Consider the following 10,776-nt stretch of genomic DNA (forward strand, 5'->3'; position numbering starts at 1 on the left):
AACAAAGAGAGAGGACCCAAATAAACAAAATCAGGAATTAAAGAGGCAAAATAACAACAGAACCTGCTGAAATACAAAGGATTGTTTCAAAATACTATGAACAACTGTATTCCAACAGACTGGACAACCTGGAGGAAATGGACATATTCCCAGAAAAATATAACCTTCCAAAACTCAATCAGGAAGAATCTAAACATCTCAATAGGCCAATAACTATGAAAGAAATTGAAGCAGTCATCAAAAAGCTTTCGACAAACAAAAGCCCGGGGACAGACAGCTTCACAGGAGAGTTTTACCAAATATTCAAGGAAGAACTAAAACCTATCCTCCTCAGACTATTCCAAAAAATTCAAGAGGAAGGAACACTTCCAAGATAATTCTATGAAGCCAGCATCACCCTAATACCAAAACCATATAAACACAACACAATGAAAGAGAATTACAGGCCAATATCCCTCATGAACAAAAATGCCAAATACTTCATCAAAATTCTAGCAAATCGGATCCAGCAGTACATCAGAAAGATCATACACCATGACCAAGTAGGTTTTATCCAAGGGATTCAAGGATGGTACACTATGCGTAAATCAATAAACGTGATACATCACATAAACAAACTGCGAGATAAAAATCACAAAGTCATATCAATTGATGCAGAAAAAACATTTGACAAAATCCAACAGTCTTCCTTGATAAAAACTCTCAACAAGGTGTGAATAGAAGAATCATACCTCAACATAATAAAAGCTATATATGATAAACCCACAGCAAACATCATACTCAATGGGCAAAAACTAAAACCATTTCCCCTAAGAACAGGAACAAGACAGGGATGCCCACTCTCACTAATCCTGTTTGACATAGTACTGGAAATATTAGCCATTGCCATCAGACAAGAAGAAGAAATAAAAGGCATCCAAATTGGAAAAGAAGAAGTAAAGCTATCTTTATTTGCAGATGACATGATACTGTACATAAGAAACCTGAAAGACTCCATCAAAAAACTATTAGACTTAATAAATGAATTCGGCAATGTAGCAGGATACAAAATTAACGCCAAGAAATCTATGGCCTTTCTATACACCAATAGTGAACTTACAGACAGAGAGACTAAAAAAGCAATCCCATTTACCATCACACCAAAAAAATTAAGATACCTAGGAATAAACTTAACTAAGGAGGTAAAAGACCTATACGCGGAAAACTACAGGACACTGAAAAAAAGAGATAGAGGAAGACGTAAACAGATGGAAGAACATACCATGTTCCTGGATTGGTAGAATCAACATCATTAAAATGTCCATACTATCCAAAGCAATCTATAGATTCAATGCACTCCCAATTAAAATACCAAGGGCATATTTCACAGAATTACAGAAAACTCTCCAAAAATTCATCTGGAATAAAAAAAGACCCTGAATAGCCATAGCAATCCTGAGAAAGTAGAATAAAGTAGCAAGGATCTCAATACCAGATTTCAATCTTTATTACCAAGCCACTATTCTCAAAACAGCATGGTACTGGCACAAGTACAGACATATATATATAGATAAATGGAATAGAATAGAGAATCCAGATATCAACCCAAACCAATATGCTCAATTTATGTTTGACAAAGGAAGCATGAACATACAATGGAGTCAAGACAGTCTCTTCAATAAATGGTGTTGGGAAAATTGGACAAATACATGCAAAAAAATGAAGCTAGATCACCAACTTACACCATACACAAAAATAAACTCAAAATGGATAAAGGACTTAAACATAAGATGAGGAACCATAAAAATACTAGAGAAATCCATAGGCAGCAAAATCTCAGACATATGTCAAAAGAACTTCTTCACTGATACTGCCCCTAGGGCAATGGAAGCTAAAGAGAAAATAAACAAATGGGACTACATAAAAATAAAAAGCTTTTTTACAGAAAAAGAAACTATCAACAAAACAACAAGAAATCCCACTGTATGGGAGAACATATTTGCAAATGTGATCACTGATAAAGGTTTAATCTCCAACATCTACAAGCAGCTTATACAACTTAATAAAAGGAAGATAAATGATCTAATAAAAAAAATGAGCAACGGACGTAAATAGAATCTTTTCAAAAGAAGACAGAAGGAAGGCCAAGAGACACATGATAACATGCTCAAAGTCACTAATTATCCGAGAGATGCAAATCAAAATGACAATGCGAAACCATCTTACACCAGCCAGAATGGCTATCATCAACAAATCAACAAACAACAGGTGTTGGCGAGGATGCGGATAAAAAGGAACACTCGTGCACTGCTGGTGGGAATGTAGACTGGTGCAGCCAGTGTGGAGAACAGTATGGAGTTTCCTCAAAAAAACTGAAAATGGAACTCCCATTGGACCCAGTAATCACACTCATAGGAATCTATCCTAAGAAACTGGAAACACCAATAAGGAAGGATATATGCAACCCTATGTTCATAGCAGCACAATTTACAATAGCAAAGATTTGGAAACAGCCTAGTTTCCCATCAGCAGATGACTGGATTAGAAAACTATGGTACATCTACACAAAGGAATACTATGCTTCCATAAAAAGAAGGAATTCCTACCATTTGCAGCAACCTGGATGGAATTAGAGAACATTATGCTAAGTGAAATAAGCCAGTCCATGAAAAAAAAAATACCACATGATCTCACTCATCTATGGATAATAAAGAAAATTATAAGCTGTTGAACCAAAAGATAGATACAGAGACAGTAAAGCATCAAACAGATTGTCAAATTACAGCAGGAAGGTTAGGGAGAGGTGGGGGAGATAAGAGATCGACTGAAGGACTTGTTTGCAAGCATATAAACATAACCAATGGACACAAAACTCTGGGGGGTGAGGGCATGTATGGGAGTTGGGTGAGGGGGGCAATGGTAAGACATGTACACATATAATACCTTAATAAAAAAATGGAAAAAAAAGACAAATATATGAATATAGTGTAAGGAGCCTCTGGGACAACTTTAAACGTACCAACATCCGAATTATGGGAGTGCCAGAAGAAGAGAGAGAGCAAGATACTGAAAACCTATTTGAAGAAATAATGACAGAAAACTTCCCCCACCTTGTGAAAGAAATTGACTTACAAGTCCAGGAAGCGCAGAGAACCCCAAACAAAAGGAATCAAAGAGGACCACACCAAGACACATCATAATTAAAATGCCAAGAGCAGAAGACAAAGAGAGAATATTAAAAGCAGCAAGAGAAAAACAGTTACCTACAAGGGAGCACCCATATGATTGTCAGCTGATTTCTCAACAGAAACTATGCAGGCCAGACAGGAGTGGCAAGAAATATTCAAAGTGATGAATAGCAAGAGCCTACAACCAAGATTACTCTACCCAGCAAAGCTATCATTCAGAATTGAAAGTCAGATAAAGAGCTTTACTGATAAGAAAAAGCTAAAGGAGTTCATCACCGCCAAGCCAGTATTATATGAAATGCTGAAAGGTATTATGTAAGAAGAGGAAGAAGAAGAAAAAGGTAAAGATAAAAATTAGGAACAACAAATACATATCTATCAACAAGTGAATCTAAAAATCAATTGAATAAAAAATCTGATGGACAGAATAATCTGGTGAATATAATAGAATCAGGGGCATAGAAAGGGAGTGGACTGACAATCCTCGGGGGGAAAGGGGTGTGGGAGGTGCGGGAAGAGACTAGACAAAAATCATACACCTATGGATGAGCATAGTGGGGGGTAACGGCATGGGGTGGGGTAGGAACCGGGTGGAGGGGAGCTATGGGGGAAAAAAAGAGGAACAACTGTAATAATCTGAACAATAAATATTTTTTTTAAAAAAGATGCCACATTTAAAAATAAATAAAACAAAATAAAATTGGAAAAAAATAAAAGAAGGTAAACCCTGTCACATTTTCAACATGGATGAACCTTGCAGCCATTAAGCTAACTGAAATGAGCTAATAGCCAAATGACAAATGTATGATTATACTCAGATGAAGTATCTAATATAGTCAAAATAATAAAAATAGAAAATAGAAAGGTGATGGCCTAGGTCTGAGTAAAAAGAGGAGGGGAAATTAATGTTTAATGAGTATAGAATTTCAGTTTTGCATGATGAAAAAGTTCTTGAGATCTGTTGCACAACAATCTATATCCTATGTACTAAAAGGCTAATATGCATATTGACTAGAACGATTGGTTGCTGTGATGCACACTGACCACCAGGGGACAGATGCTCAACGCACAGGATCAGGCTCCCTCCTGTCTGGATTGGGCCTGCGGGGATCGGGTGAAACTGGCTATCTGACATCCCCCGTGGGGTCCCGGATTCGGAGAGGGCACAGGCTAGGCTGAGGGACCTCACCAGTGCACTAGTCCTCCAGTCTATATATATAAAAGCCTAAGTGACCATTATGACCGAATGACCGGAACAACTGGAAAGCCCGGTTGACCAGTTGCTATGACACACACTGACCATTAGGGGACAGATGCTCAATGCAGGAGCTGCCCCTTGGTGGTCAGTGCACTCCCACAGCCAACTTCCCGCAGCCGGCCAACCACCACAGTCCATCCCCCTGGGGGGCTGGTCCCCATCAGCCCCTGGTGCTAAACCATTCTTAGATGACCTGCTTCTGGGTCGGGGTTTTATACATAGCAGAGCAGCTACTTCACTGCAATCTATTGAAAGTTAGACACAAGGTTTTGTCTCGCTTCCGTCCTCTCCCTTCCCTGGGGGCCGCCATGCCGTGGTGGCAGTGTGGTGGCAAGGGAAGGAAGAGGTGGGGAGGGGGAAATTGGGTGGTGGCAGGGGGGCATCAGTGCCAGGAATCCTTTCCTTCCACTCCCAGCATGGCATCCATCGCCTCCTCTCCTGACCCCATGGGGGCCTTTGGGTCCTCGGCTGGGATGGGGAACTGGGGGTTGGTGGTGGCAGACACATTCCCTTTCTCAGGGGGGCTGAGGGCCCGCTCCCTCCTTGGAGCTGGCAGCCAACCTCCTGCGATCCCTTCCCCCTCCCCCATACCCATGCACAAATTCCTGCATCAGGCCTCTAGTGTGAATATAATTAGCACTACTGAGCAATAAACACAAAAATGGTTAATAATAATTTTTTTATGGAATCCTTACTGTTTTCTATGTACAATATCATGTCATCTGTGAATAAGCACAGTTTTACTTCTTTTCCAGTTTGGATGCCTTTTTTCTTCTTCATGTCGATTGCAATGGCTAGTACTTCCAGTACTATGTCCAACAGGAGTGGTGAGAGAGGGCACCCCTGTCTTGTTCCTGTTCTTAGGGGAAATGGTTTTAGTTGTTGTCCATTGAGTATGCTGTTGGCTGTAGGTTTGTCATAAAAGGATTTTATTATGTTGAGGTACGAACCTTGTATTCCCATTTTGCTGAGGGTTTTTTACCAAGAAAGGGTGTTGGATTTTGTCAAATGCATTTTCTGCATCAATTGATATGACTATGTGATTTTTCTCTCAATTTGTTTATGTGATGTATCATGTTTATTGATTGGCAGATAATGTACCATCCTTGCATCCCTTGGATAAATCCTACTTGGTCATGGTGTATGATCTTTCTGATGTAATGCTGGATCTGATTAGCTAGAATTTTGTTGAGAGTTTTAGCATCCATGTTCATGAGGAATATTGGCCTGTAATTATCTTTCATTGAATTGTCTCTATCTGGTTTTGGTATTAGGGTAATGCTGGCTTCATAGAATGAGCATGGTAATGTTCCTTCCTGTTGAATTTTTTGGAATAGTATGAGGAGGCTAGGTTTTAGTTCTTTGAATGTTTGGTAAAACTCTCCTGTGAAGCCGTCTAGCCCCGGGCTTTTGTTTGCTGGAAGCTTTTTGATGATTGCTTCAATTTCTTCCATAGTTATCAGCCTATTGATATGTTTAGATTCTTCCTGATTGTGTTTTGGAAGGTTGTATTTTTCTAGGAATATGTCCATTTCCTGCAAGTTGGTTGTCTAGCTCGTTGGAATAGAGTTTTTCATAGTACTTTTTCATAATCATTTATATTTCTGTGGAATTGGTTGTTATTTCACCTCTTTCATTTCTGATTTTGTTTAATTGGGTCCTCTCTCTTTGCTTCTTGGTGAGCCTGGCTAGAGGTTCATCAATCTTTTTTATCCTTTCAAAGAACCAGCTCTTGGTTTCATTAATATTTTGTATTGTTTTTGGGGTGGTTTTTTTTTTTTTTTTTTTTTTTGGTCTCTATGTATTTTTGGTCTCTATACAAATGTATTTCTGCTCTGATCTTTATTATCTCATTCCTTCTGCTCACTCTTGGCTTTTCTTGTTGCTGTCTTTCTAATTCTTTAAGTAGTAGAGTTAGATGATTTACTACCATTTTTTTTTTGTTTGTTTTTTTGAGATAGGCCTGTAGAACTATAAACTTCCCTCTCAGGACTGCTTTCATTGTGTCCCATAGATTTTGCATTGTTGTGTTTTCATTATCATTAGTTTCCAGGATGTTTTTAATTTCTTCTTTGATCTCTTTGGTAACCCAATCATTGTTTAATAGCATGCTATTCAGCTTCCAAGTGATTTTTTTCATTGTAGTTTATTTCTAATATTATGCCATTGTGGTCTGAGAAGATGCTTGATATGATTTCAATCTTCATGAATTTGGGGAGATTTTGCCTGTGACCTAATATGTGGTCTATTTTTGAAAATGACCCATGTGCACTTGAGAAGAATGTATATTCCATGGCTTTGGGGTGGAATGTTCTGAAGATGTCAATTAAGTTCGTCTGATATAGTGAGTCATTTAGGATTCCTGTTTCTTTGCTGATTTTTTGTCTAGAGGATTTATCCAGTGATGTCAGTGGTGTATTAAAGTCCCCTACTATGATTGTATTGTTGTCAGTCTCTCTCTTGTTATCATCCAGAAGTTTTTTTTATGTATTTGAGTGCTCCTGCATTGGGTGCATATATGTTTATTCAGTTTATAACCTCTTGTTGTATCGATCCCTTTAGTATTATGAAGTTGACTTCCTTATCTCTTTTTATGGCCTTCACTTTGAGGGCTAGTTTGTCAAATATAAGTATTGCTACACCAGCTTTTTTTTTTTTATTTCCTTTTGCCTGAAAGATATTTTTCCATCCTGTCATTTTCAGTCTGTGTGAGTCCCTTGTTCTGAGGTGGTCTTTTCTAGACAGCATATATATGGGTCATGTTTTTATCCATTCAGCCACTCGATGTCTTTTGATTGGAGCATTTAGTCCATTTACATTTAAAGTTCTTATTGATTTGTACTTGTTTTTAGCAATTTTTATTTTTTGTGCCTGTGTTCCTTCTTCCCTTTTTATTTCTTCTTTTTCACTAGTTTCTTTAGCACTTCTTGCATTTCTGGCTTGGTAGTGATAAACTTCCTTAGCCTTTTCTTTTTCTTTCTTTTTTTATTTTTTTTTTTTTCTTTTGTCTGTGAAGCTCCTTATTTCCCCTTCAATTTTGAATGATATTTTTGCTGGATAGAGTATTCTTGTATTCAGTCTTTTGCTTTGCATCACTTTGTAAATTTCCTTCCATTCTTTTCTGGCCTGATTTGTTTCTGTTGAGAAATCATTTGATAATCTAACGGGAGATCCCTTGTACATAACTTTCAGTCTCTCTCTTGCAGCCTTTAAGAGTCTCTCTTTGTCCTGAACATTTGCCATTGTAATTATGATGTGTCTTGGTGTGGGTCTTTTTGGGTTCATCTTATTTGGGACTCTGTGCTTGTGTGACTTTTTTCTTCCCTACATCAGGGAAGTTTTCTGACATTATTTCTCCAAATAGGTTTTCTAACCCTTGCTCCTCTTCCTGTTGTTCTGGCATCCCTATTATTCGTATGCTGCTTCGTTTCATGTTGTCCCATAGCTCCCTTAGGCTCTCCTCCTGTCTTTTAATTTTTTTCTCCAATTGCAGTTCAGTTTGGGTGTGTTTTGCTTCCCTGTCTTCTAATTCGCTAATTTGGTCCTCCACTTCTCCTAGTCTACTGTTGAAACTTTCCATGGTGTTTTTTTATTGCAGCTATATCACTCTTCATTTCTTCTTGATTCTTACATAAGTTGTTGATTTTTTTTTTATCCATCTGGTTTATGAACTGTATAACCCCTTTTCTGAATTCTTTTTCTGACATATTGTATGCCTCTGTTTTACTTATATGCTTTTCTGGCGATTCCTCCTTTTATTTCCTTTGGGGGTTTCTTTGTCTATCCCTTTTAGATCTCACTGATGGAACTAGCTGTCAAGTTGTGCAGGGGCTGCTCCTTGGGTAGCAGTGGCTCCTTAGGCTAATGTTACTCCTCGGGTTGTTGCGGCAGCAACTGCTCCTCAGTTGGCAGTGGCTCCTCTGGTGGGTGATGTTTGCCACAGTGGTGGCTCTTCTGGCTGGTGGAGGGAGGCTGTTTGCACAGCTGCTGCTCCTCAGACAGGGGTGGGCTGCACGTGGCTGCTGCTCCTCAGATGGGTGCAGACTGCTCACCTGGCTGCTGCTCCTCAGACAGGGTGAGCTGCTAGTGAGGCTGATGCTCCTTGGACAGGCCTGCTGATCCTTGTGTGGACCCGGGCTGCTTACACAGCTGCTGCTTCTCAGATGGGGGCAGGCTGCTCATGCATCTGCTCTTCTTCTGACGTGGGATGGGCCGCTTGGGCAGATGTTGCTCCTTGAACGGGAGTGAGCTGCACGTGCAGCTGCTGCTCCTTGAAGGGGGTCAGGCTGCTCACCTGGCTGCTGCTCATTGGATGGTTGCAGGCTGCATGTGGCTGCTGCTCCTTGGACAGGTGTGGGCTATTCGTGTGGTTGCCACTCCTTGGACGTGGGTGGTCTGCTTGTTTGGCTGCTGCTCCTCGGACCGAGGTGGGCTGCTTGGGCGGCTGCTGTCCTTGAATGGGGGCAGGCTGCTCACACAGCTGCTGCTCCTTGGATGGGGGCAAACTGCTCGTGTGGCTGCTGCTCCTCAAACAGTGGCAGTGTGCGGGCTGCATGCAGCTGCTGATCCTTGGACAGGGGCAGGCCATGTGAGGCTGCTGCTCTTTGGCTTGGGGCAGGCTGTTCACAGGGCTGCTGCTCCTTGGACAGGAGTGGGATGCTCACGTGTCTGCTGTTCATGTGGTTGCAGTGCACTGGGCTAAATCATTGGGCTGGTAAGAGGGGAGCATGCTTTGGAACTCACAGAATGTGAGTTCCTGTGCCCGGGATGTCTGGAGACTTGGTGACCGTGGGACCACAGCCGAGGTAGCAGGTCCCTGTCAGGTGTGGCTGTAGAGTCCCAGTTGTTATCTGTGGGCACCCTGGGTGGAAGTGCAGTTGGACTCCCAGTTACAGCAGCTCTCCCCTTCAAAAAGGCGAGGCCTCTGAAGAAGAGCTGACTTCACAGTATTGTTTGCAATGGTAGCAGAGGTTTCCTAGTTAGGTGAGCCCGGTTAGCCTGACCCCGAAGGCCCTGTGGGATCTAACAGTGCCACACACACACACACACACACACACACACACGCACACATGACCACACATTCCTCTTTTGCTCCCTCCCTCACTCACGCTCTCTCCCTCACTCCCACCTTCTTCCTGCCTCTGTACTCTGTAGTTGGGTCTAGGGTGTTATTGAGCCATTTGTGGATGGAGTTTCCTCTCCAGGTGTCTGGTTATGTGGCTTGCTCTTTAGCACATTAGCTGGACAGGATAAAATTCACCTTGGCAAGACATGACACAAAGGGAACAAAACACGAATGTACTCACAACACCAATAACCCCAATATAAGTGACCACCTGAGAAAAGAGAATTAGGGGAGAGAAAAGAGGGCACAAATGATATCTAAGAGAGAAAAAAAGATAAGAGAGAAAAGAAAAAGGAAAGAAAGGAGAATATATATATATATATATATATATATATATATATATATATATGGGGTGGGGGGAGAACAACACAGAACAAACAGATAAAACAAAAAAATACAAACACCAAACACCCAGCAAAGAGGGTTGGAGCAGAATCTGTAGAGGCTGAGCTTATATACAGAAAATAAGGTTAAAAATTATATCCATATGGGGAAGACCTCAGTTCAGTATAGAGGAAGTAGAAAGTGGATGAGTGGATAAGAAAGAAAAAGAGAACAAGAAGAAAATAATAATAATAACAAATTTACAAAAAAATTGATTTAAAATGGTATATAAAAATAGCAAGTAAAATAAAATAAAATGATGGAAAAATAATGTGAAAATAATAGAAAATAGAGCAACAAACAAAAAAATGGAAAATGAAAAAAGAAGAAAAAAAGAGATAACAAAATAATAATAAATAAAATAAAAATAAAAATGAAAAAGTGAAGTGTCGTTCCTTTGGTTGGTTCAAGGTCCCAGTCTTATGTACTGTCTGCAGTTTCTCAGGTTTCTGTTGCTGGGACTAAAGGCCTCTCTTTAGGCCAGTCCCTGTGGACTCTCTGGGACTATTCATATTTTTTTTTAATCCTTTGTAAGATTCAGAGTGTATTCTGGGTGTGGCTGTATTGGTTGCCCAGAGACTGGAGGGAGGGGTTATCTCTTCAGGAGAAAATGGCTGCCCAGATCCTTTATTTTACCTTTATCTAGGGGTCCTCTGCCCTTCCTGGCTGCAAATTGTCTCACCAGCTGAGTCTCCTTCACCAATTTGATGTGGATGTTATTCGTTTCAGCTGCTCATTCTGTGTGCACGGGGACAAGGCTCAGGACATGTCTGTCTATTCCGTGGCCATTTTCCTATCAGATATATTTTATATGGTCTGATTAAAAAAGAGGATTAATTCTA

The sequence above is a fragment of the Eptesicus fuscus genome, chromosome 1 (genome assembly GCF_027574615.1).
Source record: "Eptesicus fuscus isolate TK198812 chromosome 1, DD_ASM_mEF_20220401, whole genome shotgun sequence".
NCBI classification, from domain to species: Eukaryota; Metazoa; Chordata; class Mammalia; order Chiroptera; family Vespertilionidae; genus Eptesicus; species Eptesicus fuscus.